General features: G+C 61.1%; 1 protein-coding gene and 1 long non-coding RNA gene across 4 annotated transcripts in view; one reads left to right on the forward strand and one right to left on the reverse strand.

The window, feature by feature from the left end:
* Positions 1 to 26817, reverse strand: part of GSE1 (Gse1 coiled-coil protein) — a 389696-nt gene that overhangs the window by 180798 nt on the left and 182081 nt on the right. The window lies entirely within an intron of this gene.
* Positions 1745 to 8022, forward strand: LOC308358505. Its single transcript, XR_013968319.1, has 3 exons — positions 1745 to 3059; positions 6399 to 6534; positions 6813 to 8022. It is a non-coding gene; the product is annotated as an uncharacterized lncRNA (long non-coding RNA).

Below are 26817 nucleotides of genomic sequence, written 5' to 3' on the forward strand. Positions count from 1 at the left end.
CACAAGTCACAGGCAGACCCCCTGCCTGCAGGCACGAACTGGACCATCACGGGGATGGGGGGTGGGGCTGTGTCTGCCGGCGCCTTGATCCCGGCCTCCTGGCCTCCCCACCTCTGCAAGCCTCCGTGGCCGGGCCTGCCCGGTCTGTGGCCTTCCGTCACAGCAGCCGGAGTGGTGACGGGGCCCAAAGTAAACGCCCTGATGGCCGTCGATGGGCAGCAAAGGGACCAGCCCGTGGCTGTGCGCCCACACCACGGACCACCACAGACCACCCCTCAGCCCGAGCGACACTCCCAGCAGCTGGGTGGGGGCGCGGTCTCAGCAACAAGGGAGTGTGGAAGTCCTTCTACCCAACACTTCTGACTCCATGACATACTCCATGACATACTGGCAAAGGCAAAGCTATGGGGACAGAAAACAGATCTGTGCTTCCAGGAACAGGGGAGAGTGGGGACAGGGGAGTGACAGCAAGGGAACAGGACAGAACTGTGTCATCATCAGATCCACCAAGGGATTCTTCTCATCCAAGCCCTGCATTTCACGGGAAGCAGGATCAGAGGGGTCAAGCCGTGGCGCTCAGGTCACCCAGCGAGGCAGAGCCAGGCCCGCTGGCCCAGAGCTCCCATCCGCAAGGACCCCGGGGCTGCGTCCACAGAGGAGTGGTGTGTTTGCTGAGTGACTCTCCGCTGGGCAGAACACAAGGCAGTCGGGCGTTCCGAGCTTTGCTCCCGGAGGAGCTGAGAGGAGTCACGCTCGGCTCCCACTGCCATCAACGCTTACTGTGCTCCTCGGTTCGTGTGGGCTTTACAGAAACCGGCTTCTCGGGGGACCCTGTGCCAAGGGTGGCGTGGCAGGGCCTAGATCTGGAAGCCAGGCCTCTTCCGGCCCCGGCCCAAGCTCTCCCAGCCACCCCCGGCTTTGTTGTTCCAGGCCCTTCCAGGCCCAGCAGCATCCAGAAACGTCGGTTACGGTTACGCCACAACAGCTGCCTGGCGCCCCCTGAATGCCTCAGATGTGGTCCGCGGCGGGAGCCCCGAGCCAACATGCTGCCACTAGGTGAATCGGGCCTGCCATTAGAGTCACAAAGACCAATTAAAACGAGAGGAAAAACAGCCTCCCCATCTCCCAGAGCACCCCGGCCAGCTGCTCCCACTCCCACCTCGCCGGCCCCACGAGGCTGCTCCGGGCGCGGTTTCCAGCCTGCTCCCTCCGCACCCGGGCCACCTGCCCCTGACAGCGTCAATATTGATGCCCCCCCTGCCAGGCGCCCGCTTGGGAGGGGGAGGGCGGGGGGGGGTGAGGAGCAGGGGAAGGGCACCAGGAGACGCGAACAGCTCCCGGATTTTCGACTCAATTGCTGCGAGGAGAGATGAGAAATTGCCTTTCTGACCTAAAACCGGAGTTCACAGCTGCACTTCATTACGGACTCCTCCAGGAGGCCCTGGGAGAGACTCGGCTCGGGAAGGGCTCACCTGTTAGCAGCAGCTGTGCCTGCCTCTCGCACGAGCACGTTGGTGGTTTCCTGCCCGGGGTGGCGCGGGGCAGGCTGCCAGCGGTGCCCCCAAAGCCCCCCCTCCCCTGCCAGTTTGCATGAACTCGGCGAGGGAGGGAGAAAGAGGCACCAGATCATCGAGCAGGAGGGGGAAGAAACGGCCCCAGGTCTGGGTCTCACGCTCTTTAGAAGGCACCAGAAGGCAAGGGGTGCATGTTCCCTCTGGGGTCCCACCTCATTTCTCCAGGTCTCATGCCCACATCGCTGGGCGAACTTGAGCACGGCGGGCACCTAGAGCATCTCCAGGTATACAGTAAGTGCTCAGTAAGTGCTCCCTTCCTTCCTCCCGTGCCGCCGGCCTCTCTGTGCTTCTGAGCTGCCACCGTGCAGCATCTGACAGTCACGGAAAGGGCACAGGCTCCGGAGGACCAGGGGCTCCCTACTCCGGCTGCACATGAGAATCCCATCTGTGGAGCTTACGGAAAGACCCAGAAGCTCGCTGCAGGACCCCTGAGGTCGGGCTGAGACGCTCAGACTTGAATCATTCTGACTGACTTTTGATGTCTGAACATCCCTTTCTAAAGAAGGCCGCGGCCAAGGCAGGAGTGAAGGAGCCCGGAGCCGGCTACGGAAGGAGCGCCGGGCTTTGGAGCCGGCCTCGCCGACCATCGAGCGGCCCTGCCCGTGCTTGCCGCTGCGCTCCTCCCCCTGCCGCGAAGACTTGCACTCAGGTCCCCAGCGCCGGGACACGCCGGCCTCAGGGCACCGGGCTCTGCTCCCCGAGTCTGCCCCAGCAGGAGAGAGCACGTCAGCCTGGCCGTGAGAAGCTGTGTGACAGCACACAAGTCCCTTCTCTGGAACTTTGCTGACCATGCTGAGTCCTGGCTGGCTGCAGACCGTTTCTGAGCTGTACCGGGGAAGCTGCATCCCCTCCCCCCCTCCCTCCACGGTTGGGCCTCACACCTAAAATCCTGTGTCATTCCCTCTGGTGTGCACTGGCGAGCTCCTTAGGGTCGGGGCGGGGGGGACGGCGTGGCAAGCCACTCCTGCCGCTTGCACTATCTACAAGATGCTGTAAAAGCTAGAAGCCCCACGGGGCTTTAGCTGCTTCACTGGAGAATCAGGAGGACGGCCAAGGCCCTGGGCTCATCGTGAAGCTGAAATGGGGGAACAGGCAATGGGGACAGCTGGTGGACCCCAAGCACCCCACGTGCTGCCCTGAGTCTTGCACACCCGTGCAGCTGGTTCCTGTAGCAGCCCATTTTCCGGATTGGAACGCCAAGGTCTGTAGAAGCTGCTTGCCCAAGGTCAAGGAGTGACCTGAACTCTGAACTCGTGAGCCTGTGCTCTTGGCCACTACACGCTCATGGGGGCCTCGTTCCGGGGGCTTCTCTCACCCCACACTCTCCTGCCAGGGACCTTGGTGTGGCCAGGCTGCTGGGGGTGAAGGAAGAGTCCTCTGGGGGAACAGGGGCACTCCCAGGACCCTGGGCCACCGAGGGGATGGAGGGGGACTGCCCACTGCCACCGGTGTCCTCCACTGATGTCTGGGCTCAGAGCAGGCAAGGTGAGCCTGTCTTGCTTTTGTGGGGACAGAGAGGGGCCAAGGATGTGGGGTCCCAGAGAGAGGCAGAGTTGGGGACCCACGGTGGGCGGCCCACGCTGGGCCAGGCCCTGGAGTGGCCAACTCATGTCCGGGCTGGAAAGAGAAGCCCAGTCTGGGGCACACGGAGCACCGGATGCAGCGGGGAGGGAGGCTCTGGAAGGGGCTGCCGGTGGAGGGAAGAGGGTGCGCTAGAGCAAGCTGGATGTCAGCAGAGAGAAAAGAAGGTCAGGGGGGCCCAGCAGAGGCCCAGGAGGGGGAGCAGCAGGACAGGCCTGGCAGCCCTCCAGGGGGCACAGGCCAGGACACCCAGGCTCGGAGAGGTGAGCTACTGCACACAGCGTCCCTGCCGCCCCTCCCCTCTGTCCTGTCCACGTGTCTCCCAGGCTGAACTTCAGGCCACCAAGGCGGGGCACGCCATAGGTGGTGGGCCGTCTGTGGAGGCGCCCTGCCCGGGGCCCCCCGCTGCTCTTCTCACTCCTGCCCCCGAGGCCCCAGCACCTGAGCGTCGAAATGAAGAACCACCGCCAAGGCCACCAGCCACCATGGGCGCGCACCTGCTGGGCGCCGGCTGTCAGCCCCAGAGCTTAAAGCAGCCCGTGTCCCTGGAGCCTCTCAACGGCGCCGCGAGGGAAGGTCCGATATCATCCCCTTCTGACAGCTGGGGAAACTGAGGCACGGAGCATGACAACCGCTGCCCAGGGTCTCACGGTTGGCCAGAGCCTCTACCCCGTGAGTGGGGGGCTGAAGAGAGGGTGCTGGCTTCCTGGGAGAGTCGGGGTCCTCCCCGGGGGGGAGCCCCCTCTCCCCCGAGCTGACCCCACGCAGCTCCCCGCGGCAGGATGCCAGGGCCAGGCGAGGCTCTCTGGAAGCGGCGCCCCTCGCGACAGTGCTGTGACGGTGGCACAGACGCCAGCAGCTAATATTTACATAACGCGCACCGTATGCACGCCAGGCACTCTTCCAAACGCTACGCACACAGCCATTCCGCGCAGAACCTCCCGAGCCCGCTCGCTGAGCGCCAGTATTTGCCCATTTCACAGATGGGGCTCTCGCGGCACAGAGAGGTTCGCGGGCCCGCCGGAGACACACAGCCATCGGAGGTCAGCGCTGGGAGGGGAACCCGCAGGCCTGACCCTGGGGAAGCTGGGAGAGGGGCCCCCCCAGCCCTGCAGAAACCCCCACAGGGCGGGGCTAGCGCAGCAGGGGTAGCTGTCCAGGCCTCCAGGGCGGGGGTGGGGCGGGGTAGGGGGGAGCTCTCCCTCCTGCTAGCAGGGGGCCGCTGCTGGCGCTCTCCCCGCGAGGCCAGGCCTTGCAAGGGAAGCAGAAATCTGTCGTTAACACGGTGCCAAACCCAAAGTGGCTGCTCCCAAACGGCAATCCAATAAAAGCGAGACTTGTCTATTTATCATCCTCGGGGCTTTTTATCGCGGTGCAGATGGCTGCTACCTTCGGAAGGCTCAGCCGCTCGCTGCCAGCCGCCCGCCACGCAAAGCTTAGCTCAACAGAATCTGGGCCTGCACCTGTGCCGGGCCGTGAGCCGCGGCCACCCGGGCACGCGGGGTCCTCCGTCCCTCTCCTGCCCAGGACCCACGCTCTGCACCCGCCACCCCCCTCCCACCTCCACAGGTAGCGGCAGCCCCCTGCACCCGGCTAGCAGCCAGGCCGGCCCCGCCTGGTGTGGACCCCCTAACAATGTGGAGGAGGCAGGTGCTCCCCGGAGGGAAGAGAAAGCAGCAAGGAGCCCCCGCGGGGAGCAGAGAGGGCAGCTGAGGGCCATGGGTGAACACTCGGCACCCCATGCCCGGTGCTAGGCAGCTCAGAACAAGGGGGGGCCCTGTGGGGCACCACCGTCGATGGGGGTGGCGGGGAGACGAAGCCTGGGCTGATCAAGGGCCGGGCGTGCAGTAAAGCCAGCCAGCGAGCAGCCCCCCGTGCATGCACGTAGCCGGGGGGAGCCCGCGGAATCACAAGCTGTCCCTGCCTCACCATACTGACCACTGGCCGGGCCTCCTGAAAGGAGGTTCAAGAAAGAAAGCAGGCAGGAGGGGCACAGTTGGGACCTTGGTTGCGGGGGAGTGGGTAGCCTTGAATCCATCTGAGCCTCCGTTCCTACACCTGAACTGTGGAGGCTGGGGTGAGAGGGAGGGGCGGGAGGGGGGAGGCCGCCCCCACCTGGCTGGACAGGAGCTCAGGCCTGGTGCCAGGTGCCCTCCCAGTCCCTCCCAGCTGGCACACGGGGACGTCCAGAGAAGGCAGCTCTTCTATCAACACAGAGCCTTAGCCGTAGCGTGTGTGCATGTGTGAGCGCACACATGTCTCTGCGTGTACATGTGCCCGTGCACACCTGTCTCTGCATGTGCGTGCACGTCTGTGGGCATGCGTGTGTGCAGGGGCTGGAGGATTAGCCGCCCACCCCCAACCCACCAGCCCGCAGACGTCCAGGAGACATGGGGGACCAGGGCCCTGTGAGCCACGACCTTTGCCCTTTGGGTTAGAGCCCAGGAAAGAGAACCACCACCAGAACACCCCCTTATCCCCCCAGCCCAGGTTTGCTGGCTGTTCCGGGTGTCTGCTCTCCAAACAAGCCAGACCCGGCAGCTGTAAAAACGAATGGCCTTCTGCATCACGGACCTAAGGGATCCAGCTGGCCGAGGGGCTGCTGATCTGAAAGAGGCAGCGAGCAACCTTCCAGACGTCTCTCTGGTCTCCGCTCCAGGGCTCAGGCCATCCCAGACCAAGTCCTTTTCAGCTCCGCGGACGTATGCCCCTTCCCTTGCCCGGAGAACCCCTCCCTGTCCCCCAGACCCGGCCTGTCCCTTTTCAGGGGAGGAGCTCTGAGCCTCCTAAGGGTTATTTCTGGTTGCTACATTGTCTGTCGGCATGATCACCTCCTCAGCAGGAGAGGAAGCCAAAGCTCAGAGAGGTAGGGGAACCCGGGCAAGGTCACCCAGCGTGACATCTCCCTTTCCCACTGGCTCTTCAGTCTCCCGGACACAAGGGCTCCCCCTGCCCCAGCCTCTCCCGTGGTGAGGAAAGCTGTGGGGCCTCGAGGGTTGCCTGGCCCGACTCCCCTGTGCCCGGCTAGGTTACAAACACCGACTTCATCGTTCCGTGCCTTCGCCTCTAGGTTTGTTCTCTTTGTCATAACACTTAAGTTTCTGCCCACTGATAATAATGCCTAGCGCACAGAAATGTTCCCTGGGGCCAGATGCAGATCTAAGTACTTTACCCAATATTTCCTTGGTCAGTCCTCCCAACAAGACCGGGAGGAAGGAAGGGATGGCTATCTTTATTTCACAGATAAGGAAGCAGCACAGAGAGGTGAAGACACTGGCCCCAGGTCACACAGCTGGAATCAGGACTGCAACTGGGAATCAAGCGCCCCAGGCCACGGCTACCTGCCCCCTGCAACCTTCCCGTGGTGGAGGGGGTCCAGGTAATAGAGCCACTCGTCCCCTCAGAGTTCAAGGTGACCTGTCCTTGGTCCCCAGCGATGGAAGCTGCACCTTCTCCCCCCGCCCCCAAAACAGACTTCTCAGTGGGCAGGGTGGCCACCCCAAGGGCCGCCCCCCACCCTGTGGTAGGCAGCAGCACACTGAGAAGAGAATGGGGGGTACACAGGACTGAATAGTGTCCCCCCCAGTTCCATCCACACGGAACCCCAGAATGGGACTTTGGTTAGAAACAGGGTCTTTACAGATGTATCCGTTTCAGGATGTCGAGATGCGATCACCCTGGTTTTAGGATGAGCCCTGAATCCAACGACTGGTATCCTCAGGACAGGAGAGGACAGAAAGACACGGACGCCCACCGGGAGAGGCCGCATGAGAACAAAGGCAGAGTTGGGGGTGATGCAGCCACAAACCAGGGGACACCTGGAGCCACCAGAAGCTGGAGAGGCAGGAAGGACCCTTCCCCAGAATGCCGAGAAGGAACCAACCCTGCCGACCCCTCGGTTTTGGACTTCTGGCCTCTAGAGCTGAATGACTGCGCAGAGATTTCTTATTATGTTAAGCAGCACGTTTGCGGTGACACGTTACGGGAGCCCCAGGACACTCCGGCGGGGGCTGTCAGGATGGCCGTCAGGGTGGCCGCTGCCCAAAGTGGGGGCAGAGCGCTGCAGGGTCCCCGCCCCGCCTGACAGGCCTCCGGACTGGGACTCCCCCTCCCCGGGGTGCCCTCTGGGTTCAAGGCAGGTGTGAAATCTGGGAGAACAGACACGTCACACCCCTCTCCTGACAAGGAAATCCTAGACGGATCCTTGGCACCAGAGGCTGCACACCACCAGCCTCAGTTCATCTCTCTCTGCAGTTGGGTTCAGCTTCCTGCTTCCCGACTCACGAGCGGCTCTGAACTGACTAATGAGTCCATCACAACGTCCGTCATGCATTCACGCAACAAACGCTTACTGACCATCTACAAAACACCTGCACTCTGCCAGGTGCTGGGGAAACCTCAGGAAATATCTTAAAAGTTCAGCCCATACAGCATTGATCCTAGGACGGGGAAGCCAGACGGGGAACAGGCAGACCACCAAGGAATACCATTCTGGCAACCAAAGACTCTAAGGGGAAACGAAGCCGGAAGGGGTGTTTTAGGGAGGGTGGTTAGCAAAGGCCTCTGTGGGGAGGTTATATTTGAACTGAGGCCTGAAACAAGGACAGTACCAAGTCCTGCCAGTATCAGGCAGAACAGAGTACCAGGCTAGTAGAACAGCGAGTGCAAAGGCCCTGAGGCAGAAACAAGATCTAGGGGTGCCTGGGTGGCTCAGTGGGTTAAAGCCTCTGCCTTCAGCTCAGGTCATGATCCCAGGGTCCTGGGATCGAGCCCCACATTGGGCTCACTGCTCAGTGGGGAGCCTGCTTCCTTCTCTCTCTCTGCCTGCTTGTGATCTCTGCCTGTCAAATAAATAAATAAAATCTTTAAAAAAAAAAAAAAAGAAACAAGATCTAGTGTTTGGCGGTGGGGGAAGGCAGTCAGTGGGGCTGCAGCAGAGGCTCCCCGTTGGGGGCAGTGTGGGGCACGGGACAGAGCGTTCAGAGTACACGAGGCATTTAGGGTGGCCTAAGGAGCTGGGATTTTATTCCACCTGCACGGGGAGCTAGGTGGCTTTGTCTGAGTGAAATAGGCTCACCGATGTCCTAAAAGTATACCTCTGTGGCTGGGAGGAGAAAGGGTTACGGGGTGGGAAGGAAGGTGGTGGCGTGTGGGAGAGGGGGTGGGGGGAATTAGCTCTGAAGTCCAGAGAGGGGGGGATCTACTCCCCACAGGCTGGGGAGCCCCGAGGGCCAGCGCCATCTGCGGGTGAGCACGTGTCTTCATGTGTGTGTCTGTGGGTCTATCTGTGCACACGTGTGAGTGTGCACATACAAATGTGTCTAAGCCTCTATCTGCAGAGAGCTACGTGTGCATGGCTGTGCGTGCACGTGTGTATGCACACGCATGTCTGTGCTGGTGTGTGGAGCAGCGGGCATCTCGGGACCCAAAGGCTCATCAGAAGCCCCGCCACCCCTGACACAGACCCAGAATTACCAAGTGCCTCAGCCTGGTGCATGGGGGGTGTGTGTGTGTGTGTGTCTGTGTGTGTGTGTGTGCGTGTTGGGGGGACACTCTCTCCCTTGCAAGTCCCCCCTCTACTTCTCCAGGCCCACCACCATCTGTCTCTCCCCCTCCTGCCACTCGGCCATTTGAGCCGGGGGTGAGGGGCACTGAGAGAGCCAGATGGTGGGAGTCCAGGCCTCCCAGTGCCCGGGGGAGGGGGGTGAGGGCGTCCCAGGGCAGGCCTCCACCCTCAGCCTTGGCGCCTCCTGGCTGTCCTGACCCCTGTCCCCAGGCCCCACCTCACATGTCCTTTTGCAGCCACCACATAAATCACCGTCCAGGTCAGGACAGGGTGAGAGAGCTGAGCCGGGGAGGGCACGGCCCCCGGGGCCCGCAGACGGAGTGGCTGCCAGTGACCCCTGACAGCGGAGGCCAGGGGCCTCCAGGGGCCAGCTAGGAGGTCGGCAAGGTACAATGTTGTCTGGGCTTCTGGGGGATCTCGACTGGCCCTGCTGCATGGGGAGGGCCTGGGTCAGGGGAGCAGGCCGGCACGTGTCCAGGTGGCCCACGTGGAAGGCAGGCAGGGGACCATACCAGGTGGCCCCAAGCCGCCGCCTGCACCAGCCGATTCCGGTCTTCATCTCTGCACACAACATCCATGCCCACAGACTGGGGTGTGGCTGAGTAACCTCAGCCCTCTGAGTCTTTGCACCAAGCCTATACGGGGTCACCATTCAGCCAGCGGAGGCTGCAGAGGTGGGAGGGGGCGAATAGGCTCTGGAAATGCTCAGCGTCCATTTGGACGTCTCGCTTCTGAGCTGTGAGAGCTTGGGAAGTGACGTGGCTTCTTGGGGCCTCAGTTTCCCCATCCATAGAAGGGGATGCTAGCACGCACCTCCTCGCGTCCCATGAACATGACATGAGGCAGTGCTTGGAACAGGACCGTTCCCCAGCCCCGTACCCCTCCCAGATCACCTGCTATTCCTTATCCCCTAAGGTTGTGGGGGCAGGCCCTGGGGCTTCCCACAGGACCAGGCAAGGGCACAGTCCTTCCTCTTTGCTCTCCCACCCGGGAGACCACCACTCACCACGTTGTGCAAGAGGAGCGAGGGTCCAGAAAGAACCCAAACAGGAGGCCCCCCGGGGTCCCTCAGGCTGGGCTCAAAGCCCCCCCACCCTGTCAGGTGTCTCCATCCACACATTCATTTCTTCCCTCACTCACTCCACAAATTCTGCAAGTGACCACTATGTGCTAGACGCCTTATACGGAGTACACAGAGGGTCCAGTGCAGGTTCAGTCTGATGGCGGGGGCCCAGTCTAATGGCGGAGGCGCGGCAGAAAGACCTCCCTCCCGCAACCTTGGGACAACTTCGGGGAAGCAGACACTGGGTGATAATGGAAGTACTGAGTGATTATTTATTGCTCGCCCGCTGCAGTTTTACACCCACGACTGACTCCGTCCCACACAATCCTGCTGGCTCGGGGAGGTCCAGAGACTTGCACAAGACCACACAGCTAAAGGGTTGGGAGAGGATTCCAACCCAGAGACAGTCCAGCCACTAGACACATCCTGCTGGCTCTCGGGCAGGCACCCAGCCTCAGGGACACCCCGCCCAGCTCCGTGAGTGTCCCCCCCTCCCCCAAGCCAGAAGGAAGGCGCGCTGAGAGCGCACGGACTTCACAGGTGGGAAAACCGAGGCCCAGAGGGGGCAGGGAGCAGTCCGGAGGGACAGGCAGTTAGCAGCCGCCCCAGGATTCCTACCAGACCCAGGGGTTGCCCGCTTCCGGCCCCCTTCCTGGGTGGAGCCTCCCCGGTTGTGCAAACACGGAGCTGCCCCCCTCCCCGGGGGCGGCGTGGGTGCCGGCTCCCTGGATGGCATTATTTCCTCATTTCTCTCTCCCGGCACCATACGGCAGCCTCCTGGTCCAGCAGGAGGCCCCGGTCTTGGTAACATCAGGCTTTCTCGAAATAAAAACGAGGGGAAAAAGGCTTTCCAGGAGGCCAGTTCTCGTATTTACATGTAAAAAGGTCTCCTCGGCGCTCGCCGCCCCTCCCCCACTTCCTCTGGGGGCGGGGGATGGTTTGGAGGGCGCGCAGGGGGCCTCTGTGACCCCAGGCGCCTCCTCCGGGAGCCGGGCGGAGGCGTCCGCCGGGAGGAAGATCAGATGGCCGGGGAGGGGGAGGGGAGGCGGCGGCTTCCTCGCTCCCCTCCCCCCTGGGATTTCGTGGGTGTGGTAACACGTGAGGCTGCCCGTCTGCGCCCGCGCCCCCCGCCCCCGCCATCTGCTCCGAGGCCAAAAGTCGCCGGGGAGGGGGGCGGGGGGGTCGCTGCCGCTGGCGGCGCCGACCCCGGCGTTAACCTCCCCCTCCCCGTCCCCAAGTCTTAAAGCAGATGTCCCCTATTGATGGGCTCCGGGGCCGCCACCCCGGCCTCCACCGGCCCGGGCCGCCCGCCGCGGAGGGCGGGGGCGGGGGCTCCGACCCCGGGAAGGCCGCGGCGTGGGGTCCAGCCCGGGAACCGGGCGCTCGGCCAGCGGGGCTCCCTCCAGGCCGCCGTCCCGCCCCCGGGGCGGGGAGGCCGGCGCCCACGGGCCCTCCGGGGCTTGGGCCGCGCCCAGCTGGCCGGGCTGGGGCTGGAGCTGGCTGCCCGGGACGCCCCGGGAGGTCAGAGCCTTCCCGCTCCCCACGGCCGGGGGCTGCGCCTTAACCCTGTGGGTGCAGAGTCCCGTCTCGCCCCTGACCGAGAGGGGCTGGGACTCTCCCCGGGGCTCCTGCGTGAGGCCCAGCGGCTGCGCCTAGACGAGGAATGGCCCCAGTAACGCGGACGGTGACCCCTCCCGCCAGCGCCGACTTGGACGCTGCCCTTCTACAGCCAGCCGGAGCCGTGAACACGCCGGGAGAAGCCGGGGTGACAATCGCACCGGAGTGTCAATGACCGAGCTGACGCCCCAGCCAGAACTTGGCGCTGGCATCTGGTTGAGCCAGTTAGCTGTGTGGCCTGGGGAAAGTGTCTTGAGCTCTCTGGGCAGTCGCCCTACCTGCAAAGTCAGGATAAGGGAAACCTCGCAGAACGGATCTAGGCTGATACCGTCAAGGGCTGCTTTCTGAAGGTCAGAGCAGGGAGGGGAGGGGAGTTTGAGGGTAGAGAGGACGCGGCCAATCCAACAGCCCCCCCACCAACCCAGGGCTAATCCTGCCCCAGGCTCCCTGCCCCTCCCTGCAAGGCTGCGGAGGCTGGGGGAGCCAACAGAGCCTAAATACATCCCCAAAACACATCTCTGAGATTCAGGGACCTGGAGCCCCAGACACTGCCTCTTCTGGGGGCAGCCGGGGGACACCAAGGCCTTGGGCCTGGGAGCCCACAACCTGAGGGTAGAATGTGGACTGGTCCCACTGGCTGATATTTGAGCACACACCCATCCCTGACCCCGTTGCCCTCAGCTTCCCGCATGGGGGAAACGGGGCCCACAGCATGCACTTGGCAGTGAGGAGGCTGACCTGATGCATGGCCCCATTGCTCAGAAGAAGAAACCTGGGGCCCACAGGAAGACACAGAGCCGAGGGGACATGCAGGAGGGGAATTTTAGGGTTCCCCCATTATCAGACCATCCTATACAGTCCGTGTCTCTCCTCTCCCTGAGCTACGCCATCACGCCCCAGACTGCCCCCAAGACTTCCTGCAGCGGGAGACACTGAGAGTTGGGGCCGTGGGAAAGCAAGCAGGCCTCACCCCCTCCTTAGCCCCAGCCCCTCCCCCCAGTGCCCATCTCAGACTTCCTGCGTGCCAAGCGAGCGTCTGCTGTGGGGTTTTGACAGATCTAGGGCACACACCGGGCACACATAGCGCTCCAAGGACCTTCCAGTGCAGCTCGGGGGGGGGGGGGGGTGCCGGGCGGGGAGCAGGATCTCCAGGGATGACCAGAGCAAGGCCCCAGAGCAGATCCACCCTTGGGAGGCTGCTGGGGAAAGCGCACCTCCCACCTGTGGGTGTGGCCTAAGATCCCCACCATCCCAGCCTCCCAGCCAACTGGGGACCCCCTGCCCGACCTGGACAAGGCACAGGCGCTGTGAGTCAGCAGCAGCCATGTCATTTGTGGGGCCCTAGTGCAGAATGAAAAGGCAGGGCCCCTTGTTCAAAGAGGATTGAATGTCAAGAGGACAACACCAGGGTATGACACAAAGCATGGGATGTCAGGTGACTGAACAGGTCACACACCCGTGAAGCCTCTTGCTGTGGGGGTGGGAGGTGGTAAGCAGGGAAGGGCCATGACTCCATGGGCCCAGGGGTGGAGGGCAGCAAGCACAGCCCCCCACCAGCCTCACATCCTGGCTCTGGGCCTCCACCTCTCTGTGCCGTTTCCTCATCTGTAAATCGCCAGAGCCCCTTTCTCACCGGGTTGTTGGGGGAATGCAAGGAGTTAGATGCCTATGGAAAGAGCTGGCACAGAGTCATCATGATGGCACGTCACTCATTTTTATTATTACAACCTTTGCTGTAGTTCTTATTGGCCCCTCCTAGAGAGTGCTAGATCGCCTGCTACACGATGCCCAAGGAGAAGACCTGGGGGGGGGGGCTGGGGGCCACGTTATGTACAGGGATGAGGCTGGGGTTCCCAGCTCTGCTGTTCACAAACCCAGGACGGTGGCAAGTCTATTTCTTCCCTGGGATGGGGAGGGCTTGGGCAGTGGTCCTTCCAACGGACCCTGCAGACCTGCTCAGCCTCATCGCTTCTCATCAGGGAGATGCCGCAGAATTCGGGCTCTTCCTCTCCGTCATAGAACCAGAGGTTTCTTTCCTTCCATTTAGTCACCTAACCAACATTCATCCATCATCCATCTACCCATCCGTCCATCCATCACCCAATATCCACCCATCCATCTGTCCACCCAATATCCATTGATCCTTCCATGCAGCCATCCATTCAGCAGCCATCCATCCATCCAATATCCATCCATCCACTCAATACCCAACCGTCCATCCATCCACCCACCCATCCACCTATCTGTCGTCCATCTGTCCATCCATCTGCCTGTCTATCCATCCACAATCTGTCTGTCCATCCATCCATCCATCATCCATCTATCCACTCAATATCCATCCATCCATCCATCTGTCCACCCATCTGTCTGTCCATCCATCCATCCACCCAGTTCCATGCAAGTATCCATCCATCTAATATCCTTCCATCCATCATCCATCTATCCACTCAAAATCCATCCATCCATCCATCCATCCACCCATCTGTCTGTCCATCCATCCATCCACCCAGTTCCATGCAAGTATCCATCCATCCAATATCCATCCATCCATCATCCATCTATCCATTCAATATCCATCCATCCATCTGTCCATCCGTCCACCCATCTGTTCATCTATCCACCCATCTGTCTCTCCATCCATCCATCCAACATCCATCCAATCATCCACTCGCCCACCTACCCAACCTGCATCTAGTCAGAGAGACAGAAATCAATGCCAAGCAGAAGGGCCCCAGAGCTTATCATGCTCAATAGCATACACTTCACTTCTCTAAGCCTGGCAGAGGGCAAGGCACTGACTCAGGGGTAGGAACAAAAAAGGGACCCCAGGATTGAGGTCAGGCCCACCTGAGCTCAATCAGATCACAGTGCTGCTCTTCTGTCTGAAGACCCGACCCAAGTAACTTAACCTCCCACAGTCTCGTTTTCTTTGTCCATGAAAATGTGTCAGAGCTGCCTCATTCGGGTTTGTGCAGACTACATGAAAACAAAATGGCACCCAGAACCGAAGCCTGGGCATGTACTTAACCCACGCAGGGCAGACTGCTTGTTCACATCTTGCAGCGCTGGGCCAGTACCAGAATTGGGCGGGGCGGGGCTGAGCCCCCCTGGGCTCTGAGACCCCCAGAAGCTCCAGGCCCCCTTCCAATCTCCCAGAAGAGTCTCGGGAGGGGAGGAATTTATCACCACCTGGGTCCCAAAGCAGGCCTGAAAAAGCACAAGGTAAACCAGGAGGACCTTCAGGGGCAGCTGGCTGGCTCAGCCCGTAGGCACGCGACTCTCAATCCCAGGGACATGAGTTCGACCTCCGTGACAGGCATGGAGCCAGCTTAAAAAAAAAAAAAAAGACACCCTTCCATGCGGGGAGGGACTGCTCTGGAACTCCAGGCTCAGTCTGCACAGTCAGACAGACCCTGCTCCGGCACCATGTGTCCGGGGCATGCTGCTGAACAGGTCCCCACCTCAGTTTCCCTCCCTACAGCAGGCCTTCAGGACTCTGGCCACGTACGCGTCCCTTGATGAACAGCCCTGATCATTAGAGACAGACAGAGAAGGGCCGCGGGGACCAAGGACCTCCACAAACAGGGGTGATACCAAAGGTGGAGGACCACACGGCCCCCAGGGGTGCCCGCCGTGGCCCAGCAAGGTACACGACAAAGATCGCGTGTGGACGATGATTACACGGCGGGCCCCACGCGGCCTGGATGGGGTTGCGCATACCCAGCGGCGTGGAGCTGCTGGGCTCTGAGCCGTGGGTGTGGGGGGCCCTGGGCAGACAGGCGCCGTCAGGGGGCCACAGCTGGGCCTCAGTTTCAAGGTGCCGTTGCCCGCCTGCCTCCCACCCGGCCTCCGCCTGCCCGGGAGGTGAACGCTGCTGGGAATTCCTGCACAGGAGAGGCTGCCCTTCACTCAGACCTGACTTCGGCGTCGGGGCACCGGCAGGGCTGTGCGCGGGCCACCCCCCTCTTCCTGCCTCCCCTATCTGGGCACGCCCGTGCCGGCCAACGGCAGACGGTTCTGGAAGCACTGCAATCCATTCTGCGTGCTTAGAACCTAATCTTATGACACTCTAAGGGCTTTATTAATAGCCTATTAGTGGGTAATTCATGCATTTTGATGAGAAATCATCTAGTGGTAGTTTATGGGGGAGGAGGGTTGCGGGGCAAGTAGGGGGCGTGGAGGGGGGGGTGTCACCTCCAATTCGCTTCCCAGCACCTGCCCGGGCGACAGCGACTCCACCGGCTTCCACGGCGGCCGTGTGTCTGCGGTGCCCCCCCCTGACGAGCCCGCCACTCATTCATCTTCATGAGTTTTCTGCTGAGTGTTCTTCCAGGGTTTTCAAACCGTTCGCTAATTGCAATTAATCACTTACCGAAACAGATGTCAGGAACAATGGGACTGGGAAGGCTGCAGGCTCGATAAAGCTGTCAGGAGAGGGTGCGTGGGCGGCTGGGGGCCGGGGGGCTCTCGACACCCTCCGGGATCTGGGCGCTTAGGGTGCCAGGCGACCCGCTCGTGGCCTGGGCTCACGGTAGGGAGGGAGGGCGAGAGGCGGGTTCTGGGTCGGGGCCAGGTGTCAGAGGGGATTCCAGGAGGAAGCCACCACACCCGTCCCCGGAGGCCAATTTCCAGCTCCGATTCCCCAAGGGACCAGATTGGGGTCCAGCAGGTGCTTGGATCAGAGAAGCAGGCTCTGCAAACACGGCCTGCAAACGCGGCTGGGGTTTCGTGTGTGCTTTGCCCCGTGGTAACATACGAATTGTATATTCACGTTAGTTGCCAACATTTAAAAATCAGATTTGACAGAAAAATCTGGACTTCTGGCTTCTCTTGAAAAACACCACGATTTTGCCATACGCCACCTTGCAGCCACCGTCAGCCGCGGGCAGTCGAGCTGCCCCGCCCCCACTCCCCCACGGCGGTGGGGGGGTGGCCAGTGCTGCATCTTGCCCCAGTCCCCTCCACGTCCACCCCAGGTGGCCCCTGTGCCTCACTTGGCTGCCCTATTCCACTTGCCGGGGGATGCTCTTCGCATTACGGCCCCCGGGGGTCCCTGCATTTCTGAGCGAAGCTCACGGGTTTGAACACTCACTGGCCATCGGGAATCCGTCCCTTGGTGCGGGCGGTGGGTTTCAGTCTGAGCTGCACAGGGGAATCTCTTTGGGGCCTTTTAAAAATCCTCATGCCCAATGCCCTCGGGGCTGCTGGGCATGTTTTGCGTCAGTCAGTGGACCTCAAAGGGGGACCTCCAGGCAGTGGCGGCGGCAAACCCTGCTAACTTGTGGGGAACGGGGGTTCTCAGGCCCCACTGCAGCCCGGCTGAGTTACAGACACTGGGGCCGGGGCAGTGGTCTGTGCCTGAAGGCCGCCCCAGGGGCAATCTGATGGGTGCTCAAGTTTGAGAGCCGCTGGTCTGGGTCTCGCCCTGGGGGCGGTCCCGCAGGTGCCCTCACCCAGATTCCTCAAACCGTACCCTTCAGAGGAAGGCCCCGCGCCACCGCACCTCCAGGCCCCGAGTGCACCCTGGGCCAGTCACACCAGAATCTCCAGGGAGTGGCAGCAGCCAGGCGTCTGCATTCTGGAAAGCTCCCCAGGGGATTGCTACCCAGAGCCCAGGCTGAGATCCACTGTGTGGACCACGCTCACTGGCCATGCTCGCCCACCTCCTCCCTGGCCTGGCCTTCCAGGGACAGCAGAAGTCTACGACGGTAGATCCGTTATCACATCACCAGGTCGCAGGCTCCCTCAGCTGCCCTCCCACCCAAGTCCCTCTGGGAGTCCACTGAGCTTGGTCCTGCCAAGCTGGGTGACCTCAGGTGGGTTGCTTGACCTCTCTGTGTCTCATCTGTCCTAGATTGAGGCATGACACCTGATGGCTGGGCCAGAGTATCCAGTTCCAGCTCTGCTGCTGCACATTACTGGGTGGCCCAGGTAGAACCTTCAGGGGGTGGCCTGCATCCTGGGTGGCCTTGGTCGACTTGCTGACCGGGGAGTGTGTGCGTGTCCTTGTCGTGTGTGTGTACATATGCGTGTGTCTTTCTCCTCCGGCTGCTGATTTCCCAGTTCCACAGCCCTCTGTGTGGGCTTCTCCCCTCATCTGAACCGGGATGACAGCCACACAGGAGCCACTGCCTGCGTTGAGACCTGTACTGGCTGTCCGCATGGTCTTCCTGCCGCGAAGGACCATGAGGGGCTAGATTTTATCCTTCACCGTACGCCTGCGCTTGTCTTCTCATCTGCAAAACAGGCCTCCGGCTCTACCAGGCTGTAAAGATTCAGCCGGTGAACACATATAACTCTTAGACCAGGGCCTCGTGAATGCTTAGAAAGTGCTCGATGTTGTTAGGATCCTACCGCACAGCCGGCATAGAGCTGGGCTCAGGCTGAGCCCCTGATCTAGTCGTGGAGAAGACAGAACAGTGAATGAGATCCGCCAACATTCCCTCACCCCACAGTCCATACTGGGTCCCTATCCTGGCCAAGGGCCTGGTCGCTGCCCTGGGAACAGTGCCCTGAGCAGAACAAGTCCCTGGTGGGGCTGACAGTCCAGTGGGGAGACAGACGATAAGTAAATACATACATCTGTGCACATGTCTGCTACGATGCGGAGCTCTGGAGAAACACAGAGGAGGTAGGGTCGACAGAGAGCCCAAGGGAGGGAGGGAGGTCTTGCCAAGGCTGCGCTGTAAAAGGAAGGGAGGCTAGGGATCACGCATGTGAGTGGGAAGGCTGTTCAGGGCAGCAGACACAGCAAGTGCAAAGGCCCTGTGGCATGTCTAAGGAACAGGAAAGAGGCCACCGTGGCTGGTGGCACAGCAAGGCAGAGTACGGGAGGAGAGGAGGACAGGGAGGCAATGGGGTTGAGGATGTGGGACAGATCACACTAGGCCTAGAGGCCAGTCAGGACCCTGGCTTTGCCCCAGTAACATGGGAAGGTTCTGGGCGAGGAGGGACAGGTTGTCCCTCATCAGCAGATTCACACTAGTCACATGTAACAAGCTGCCCCCTGCCGGCCCATCGCTACCAGAGCCCCGCAGGGATAAATAAGGGTCTCTGCGTCCCCATGTCCCAGCTTCCAGGACAGACAGTTCTGGGCAGTAGTCTGGCCCTTTCCTGACCAAGCACTGCCGGTCCATCTGGGGAGTCCTCTGTGCTCCGGGTCACGTACCAGCACACGAGTTGTGCACACGCCTGTGTGAGAACGTGATCGTGGGCGTCGGGCACTAAGGGGCTTTCTCTGAAGGAGCCCCAGATGCACATTCTGGGCCAGAGTTGCACGCTGCGGGAAGGTGTGTGTGTCTGTGGCTGTGTCTCCACATGTGTGGCTCTGTGTGTTCTGCTCACAGGCGTATGTTGCATGAAGGGGGTGCCCACAGGTGTCTACCGCTCCCTTGTGTGCCTTTGGAAGTTATGTGGCATGTCAGGTATATGTGTGTCCATGGGTCTTTGTGTATCTTGTGTGTGGATGTGGGCTCAGGGCTGTGGGTGTGCAAGGTAGGGGCACAGAACCAGCACGGCTGGACCCATTCTTCCTGTGAGGTCCTGGCTTGCAGGCACGGAGGAGATGGGGTAGACTGCCTCCTGGCTCCATTTCCCAGGTGAGCGGACTGAGGGTCCAGGCAGGATTCAAATCAAGATGTGTGGGACACAGCCTATGTCCTGCCTTGCCCTCCCCAGCCTCTACTTCAAGCACTTCTCACTAAAAGACGAGAGTCTTTGAGTCACCAGAAGTAGACTAAGCAGGGTTAATCCGGTACACTTCCAATGACTATACATGCCTCAGGCCAAGGGAATATTTTCTTGTTCATTCATCCTTCCAACCATCCATCCAATTATCTTTCCAACCATTCATCCATCCGTCCATCTGTCCATCTGTCCATCCATCTGTCCTTCCAACCATCCATCTATCATCCATCTGCGTCCATCTGTCCTTCCAACCATCTATCTGCCATCCATCCACCTATCCATCCATCCATCCATTCACCCATCCATCCATCCATCCATCTGTCCATCCATCCATCTGTCCTTCAACCATCTATCCATCATCTATGTGTCCATCTGTCCATCCATCTGTCCTTCTAACCATCTATCTACCATCTGCCCAGCCGTACAGCCTCCCATCTGTCCATCCATCACCTGTCCTTCCAACCATCCATCTGTCCATAATCCATCCATCCATCTGTCCATCCATCCATCCATCTGTCCGTTCACCCATCCATCTGTCCATCCATCCATCTGTCCATTCATCCATCCATCTGTGCATCCATCCATCTGTCCTTCCAACCATCCATCCAACCATCCATCCATCTGTCCATCTCTTCTTTCAACCATCCGCCCAGCCGTCCACCCATCCATCTGTCCATCCATCACCTGTCCTTCCAACCATCCATCTGTCCATAATCCATCCATCCATCTGTCCGTCCATCCATCCACCCATCTGTCCTCCCAACCATCCATCCATCCAGCCAGCCAGCTGTCCTTCCAACCATCCATCCATTCATCCTTCCAACCATCCTTCCATCTGTCTGTCCATCCATCCTTCCAACCATCCACCCATCCATCTGTCCTTCTAACCATCCATCCATCATCCATCCACCCATCCACCCATCTATCTGTCCATCCATCCATCCATCTGTCCTTCCAACCATCCATCCATCATCCATCCACCCATCTATCTGTCCATCCATCCATCCATCTGTCCTTCCAACCATCCATCCATCATCCATCCACCCATCCATCCGTCTATCCGTCCGTCCATCCATCCATCCATCCCCCACAAATTCTTAGAGAGTGGTAACTGAAAGTGTTGATTCTAGAGGGGGACTGTCTGAAGTCTGAGTCCTGGCCCTGCCTACTGAGTATCTGAGCAATTATGGGTAGGCAACCTCGTCTCTCCATGCCTCAGTCTCCCTACTGAGCAGAAGGAAGTATCTGTAAGATATTATCCATATTAGTGTGAGGCGGTAGCAGTGCATGGCCTCCTTGCCTCTTGCTATGGAGTCCTGGCCGAGGAAAGCCACTTCACCTCTCAGCCTCAATCTCTCCATCTGTGATCCAGCAATAAAATTGCTCCGACCCGACAATAAGAGGCCAGGGAGTGAAAACCCTGCAGCACACCCTGCTAAATACTGTGAGTTTAGGACAGTGGGAAGGGCAGGCTGGCCTGGGGAGCCTTGGAGGGCGGAGTGGGGCAGCAGTGTCTCCTGGGTGTGCGGCGTGCCGCTCAGCCCCGGGTTTCCAGGCAGACACTGTGCCCCTTTGCCACCACGAGATCTGCTCCTGAGCTCACCCCGCCAGTTCCGGGAGCCAGCCTGTCTTCTCCCCATGCCCCCAGCACCAGCCCAGCAACACCCTTCCTCTGAGGTCTGGCTCCCGGCTCCACGGGTCCCTCCTCTGCCAAGCTGACGGCTTCTACATTTTTATTTTTCAGATTTTATTTATTGGACAGAGAGAGAGCACAAGCAGGGGAGTGGCAGAGGCAGAGGGAGAAGCAGACTCCCCACCAAGCAGGGAGCCCAAGGCAGAACTCGATCCCGGGATCCCGGGATCATGACCTGAGCCCAAGGCAGATGCTTCACGGACTGAGCCACCCAGGCGCCCCCAAACTAATGGCTTCCAGCAAGCCCAGCCTTCTCCTGGGCCTGGCCATGTGTCTGTTATGTGTGTGCCCTCTCTTTGCTTTTTCAGTCCCCCCCCCTCCTGCACCTGTTCCCCCGACGCCCTGCATTAAGTTCTCCCTGTTGAAATACCTCACGTGGGTCCCCCTCTCCGGCCCCTGGCTGAGACGGCACAGAGCAGGCAGCTGTTCAGCAGCTGTTCCCGCGCGGGGGCAGCTGGGGACACGGGCACTGCCAGGCCCCCACCCCTGAGCGCCACAGGAGGGCTGCCCGGAGCCCCAGCCCGGCCCCCCCCAACCCCCGGAGCGGCAGCTCGCCCGGCCCCCTGCCCGCCCCGCCGTCTTCTGGGATGAAAGCCCCACGGCAGCTGCCTGCACGGGAGGCCAAGGCTCTGCCTGCAGCCCGCGGAGGCCCTGACACGTGTTAAAATAAATATTCTGCAAATATGATGTTCCATATGTATGACTTCGTGGGGTGATGATTTTCCTACTGATCGCTGGAAGTGACAGCTGTGCTAGGAACACGGGCTCGGGCGGCCCTCGCCGTGCCACGTGGCGGGGGGCGAGGGGGGCGCCGTGGCGCGGGAGCATCTGGCGACTCGGGACGCACGGGGAGCCCAGCGCCTGTCAGCGCTCAGCACGGGCGCATTAGTGATTCCGGGGGACGGATGGAGCAGGTGCTCCCAGGCAGCCTGTTCGTGATAATTACTTTTAGATTGTTTTAAAGTATTTAAGCAGGATCCTGGAGGGCTGGGAAAGAAGGAAGAAGGATGGGGGCTGGGGGCTGGGGCCCCCCACCAACCCCGGAGGCCAGCGCCCCTGGAATTAGCCGAGGAGGGCGAGGACCAGACTGCCCGACACCGGTGGACCCCCCTGGCCTGCGGGTCAATGTGTGCCTTGTTCGAACCGGTCCAGCTGTGCTGGTTGTTAAAATATTGACACACTCCCATCCTGGGGCCCAGGCCTAAGCAAGCTGCTTCGAGGAGGCCTGGCCTCTCTCCAGGAAAACCCCGGCTCCCCGGTGGAAGGCGGGCCCGGGCGAAGCACAGGTGAACTCTCTGGAACATCCAGCGTGACATCGCGTCCCAAACCCCGACTTCCGATGGGCACACCTGGCCCCTGCCTCCGTCAGGGGCGGGGGGCTGGGGGGGGAGGGGGGCTTGGGTTCTCTCCCTGTCCCGGTGCTGAGAACACACAGGGGACCCACAGGGGAGCACAAGTCTTCCCTGAATGAACGATGGATTAAGTGAACGAATGATTGTCGTTACCGGGGAGACAAGAGCTGCCTCCCTGGCTCCTTCAAGAGATCCCAGAATGTTCTCCACCTGAAGAAGCAACAGCTCCAAACAGTGTGCTGGTGTCTGGCCTGCAGAGCCCTGGGCAGGAGGGGCTCTGGCCTCATAGGGGGATCGGCCTGGGGTCAGAGATTAGAGCAGGACACTCCATCTCTGGGGTGCCCTCAGGCCAGCCCTCCCAGGGAGGGCAGCAGAGGCCAGGACAGACATGGACTGGGAGGCTCAAAGTGCATCCCTTCCCCCTGTGAGCTGCGCCGGGAAGCAGGCGCCTGGGGGAGAGCTTGGCAGGCGGACGGGAGCCTGCTCTCCCCTCCCAGAACCCTGTCCCCTGCCCTGATTTACTTTCTCCTTTGTCCAGAAGCCCTCTCAACCCCTGGCCTGTCCGGGGCACAGTGGTGCCCCAGGAGCGTGTGCAAGGCCTGGCCCGCCTCATTGATGGGATGGGAAGCACTTGTAGGCGGGGCTCTGCCTGGGGGGGCTTCAGAAGTTTTCCTGGGGTTCCAAGGAGCCATAGGAGGTGGTCATCCTCCAGGAACAGTGGCCCAGGCCTGGAACCCCAGGCGGGGGTGGGGGCCGGCTGGGCATCCCCTGGGGGGCATGACTCCAGCGCCTGGCCTCCCTGCAGGGACCCTCGAGCCCTTTCCAGCCCAAGGGAACATCTTCACGTCTCAGGGGCAGGTCGGATGATTCCGAGTCTGGTTCCTGGGGAACTGACTCTGTCCTCCTTGCCCCCCCGGGCTGCTTGCCCAGCCAGTGCCTGGGGCCAGCGGCACCTGAATGCCCTCCTCAGGCAGGGAGCAGAGGGCCAGGGGTGGGGAGCAGCAGTGTTTACAGCTGCTATTTAAAATCCAGGCAAGTTCAATATTAGCTCTGGGGTTTGTGCAATCTGTTGCCAAGATAAAGCAGTGGGGTAGGAGAGCGGGGTGCCCTGCCCTGCCCCGCTGGAGCCCGGAGCGGCCAGGCCTGGTTAATGAGCAGCCCCGGGCTCTAGCAGCTGCTCCTCTGAGGCCGGCTTGCCAGGGTCCACCGAGTCCAACCCCGGGGCAGCCGGGCTCCGTCCCCGCGGGATCCCGAGAGGCAGCAAAGAGCCCCAAGTCCTGAGCGGCAGAATGACCCATCAAAGCCCCGGAGGACCTGCCCCAGCTCCTCCACGGCCTCCCCTACCCTCACCGCCCGGCTCCATCCAGCCTCGGATGTGCCCAAGCGCCCGCCCGCCTCAAGGCCGTTGCCCCTACAGCGCCCTCTGCCTCCTCAACAGCTTCAGGCTGGACTGTTACCTCCTGTACCATCGGCCCCACCTGGCCCTCTCCTCCCCTCCCCTGGCTTCGCTGTTTCCAAAGATCTTATCATGCGCTGCCTGTATCATGTGTGGCTGCGCACACGTGCTTATTTTCCATTCATGCCCCTCTCCGTGAGGGCAGTGTCCCTTATCGGCACCCCCCTTTCTTTAAGGTTTTTTTTTTTTTTTTTGGCCAGAGCAGCACGGGGCACAGAGTGCATGTTCAGTGAACACGTGTGCCATGGACTCCCAGCACAGTGCTCCTCCTGCCTCTCCTTCCTCAGTGCCCCCCCCCCACGCCTCCCCCACCTGCTGGGCCTCCCCAGGAACAAGCTGACATCCCTCATTTAGTGGCTTGGTGGGGGTGCCCAGCCCCTTCCCCACAGAGCCACTTCCTGTCGGTGCTGCCGGGGGGCCTGACAGTCACCCCGCGGATTTCATCTTTTATTCATGCCCATAATGTAAACGGGATTGTGTCTGGAGCAAAGTCACTTAACCCATTAGAAGAAGCTGCTGCTGCCGCTTCAGAGCTCCAGGTGGGGGCGGCAGGGGCGGCGGGGGGTGAGCCTGGGGCCGTGGGGCGGACCGTGGGGTGCCTGGGGCCCCAGACGGGTCCACACCCGGCTTCCCACGCGGGGGCATCCCCGTAAACAGACGCGGTCACTTCTGCATGTTCACCAGGACCGCACCAGGAAGGGCACCCCCTGGAGGTGTTCAGCAGGGATGACATAAACGCCAGCCCCGTGGGGGTGCGGTGGGGTCCGAGTGTGGAAGGAATAGAGCGAGGCCTGGCCCAGGGAGGCCTTCGGTGAACGTTCACCACTGTTGGTGCTTTTACGAAGAAAGCCCTTGAGTCAGTACCCCCCTCCTTTGCAGGGGGACCTCAAAGGAACTATTAAGCGCAGAGATACAGCTAACCTCTCGCGAACCCCACGGTCTAAAGAGTGATACATTGTAGCAGTCTCCCCTTCCACGCGAGCGCGCGCGCACACACACACACTGGAAGCACTCACAAGGACAGCTCTGCAGAAGAGCCGCAGATAATTCAGGAAACCCGCCTTCTCAGACTCGCCCAGCTGCCTTGAGCAAGTCCGGGAGAAGCCAGCCGAGGGGGTCCTCGTGGGACCCAGCTCTGCACCCCATGACCTCTGAGCCCCGGGCCTGGGTGCCTCCTCGGACCTCGGGGTCACCGCATGTCACAGGCTGCTGCAGGCCAGGATTAAATGGGATATGACAGAGGGAGCCTTGCCCCGCTGCTGGAGTTGGGACCGCAGGCGGCTGTGCCCCCTCAGGCAGGCCCTGCCCCTCTCTGGGCCTCAGCTTGCTTCCTCCTCCTTGAATAACGGGGCATCGGTGCGCTGCTCTGTGGGGTGCGACATGCAGGGCTGGGTGAGACCGGGGACCTGGAATGAGCTGTGGGGAGCAGCCACCAGGCAGCAAGCAGCTGGGCCCCCTTCCTCCCATGGCCTGCCGTGGTCTGGGCCAAAGCTAGAGAGAGCCCTCCCGCGCCCCGTGCTGGGCCCAGGCGCCGGGGAGACCCGGTCCGTGAGACACCAGGGCCCTGCCTGCGACCCCGGCTGCCCGGCTCTCTTTCCAGAGTTCATTTCACGATGTTCCGCGTGCTCACTGCCGGCTGGGCGCTGTTCTAAACACTGCACGACTTCTGTGCACGCCTCCCGACGACCCTCCAGTAGGGACTGTTACTCTTCCTGCTTGACAGAAGAGGAAACAGGCCCAGAGGCTCCGGAGACGAGACTGGCAGTGCAGGGCTCAGCCAGCTGGAGCACAGGGGCAGCCCCTGGACCCGAGTGGCTCCCCCTTGTGGAGGCTCACAGCACTGCCGCTCTAGGGTGCCCTCCAACCTCTCTGGGGGGCCCTGGAGGTGGCCCGTAGTCCCCCACTCAGAGCCACTGGACGCCACCTGCCCTGAGCCACAGACAGCACACGGGGGAGCAGCGGCAGCTCCCCAGCTGGGCGGGGCCGAGCCACGGGCAGGCACCCCCATCACCGTGGGTCCCATGGGCCAGCCATCGCCAGCCCGGCCGGGTGGGACACAGGAGTGGGGGCGCACGCCGGCCCCGCCGGGCCCAGAGAGCACAGGTGCAGAGCAGCAGTCTTGGGACAACCTGGGACTCGCAGCACTGGGGCGAGTGCTCTCCCTGCTTTCCTTTGAGGCAACGTGAGGGGGGGATGAAAGGAGAACCAGAAGCTGCCCTGGCCTGGAGTTTTCTGCGGCTGTCATTTGGACAAGTGCCGTTAGCCTGGTGAACTTACACAACCAGGGGTGTGTTGTCGCACGGGCTGGGAGCCAGAGGTCCAAGATCAAAGCATGGGCAGGGCCACTCCCTCTTGAGGCTCTAGAAGGATCCTTCCTGCTTCTTCCAACTTTGAGAGCTGCCTGCACCCTTGGCTACTTCGTGTGGCCTTCTTATAGGGACCAGTGCTGGCTTTCAGGCCCACTGTGATTCAGGACAACCACAACTTAACTATGTCTGCTGAGACACGATTTCCACATAGAGCTCTGAGTTCCGGTCCCAGAACGTCACGGTTCATAGGCCTGTGACAACTGCCCGCAGAAGGAATGACCAAACAGTTCCAGCTGGGGCTCCCAGGTGCCTTCGTGGGGAAGACCCCACCCCTTTCTGTCCTCTGTCCTCCCTGAGGCCGCCACCCCATGACTCAGGCCGTCCCAGAGCAGAGCTTCTCTGTGCTGGCTGCATACCCCCATCAGTGGGGGGTCTCTCAAAAGCCCCCCTGCAAAACCCCCATGCAGATTCTTCCAGAATTACTGGGGTGGGGCCTGGGCGGGGCCTGGGCATCGGGGGCAGGGCGGTTAGTGTCCCCTAGGTGATTTTTTTTTTTTAAAAGATTTTATTTATTTACTTGACAGACAGAGATCGCAAGTAAGCAGAGAGGCAGAGAGAGAGAGAGGAGGAAGCAAGCTCTCCACTGAGCAGAGAGCCCCATGTGGGGCTCGATCCCAGGACTCTGGGATCATGACCCGAGCCAAAGGCAGAGGCTTTAACCCACTGAGCCACCCAGGCGCCCTGCCCCAGGTGATTTCAACAGGCATTCAAGGCTGAGGAGTATGGCACCGCAGACAAGGGAAAAATGGTCCCTTCCTAAACTCTTGACCCGCACTCTAGAGGGGTCTCCTGATGTGGTCCATGGCACCTGGCACGGTGAAAGCCATCCCCAGGGCAGGGCCCGTGCATCCTCGCTGCTG

This window comes from Martes martes (assembly GCF_963455335.1).
Source record: "Martes martes genome assembly, chromosome: 17".
NCBI classification, from domain to species: Eukaryota; Metazoa; Chordata; class Mammalia; order Carnivora; family Mustelidae; genus Martes; species Martes martes.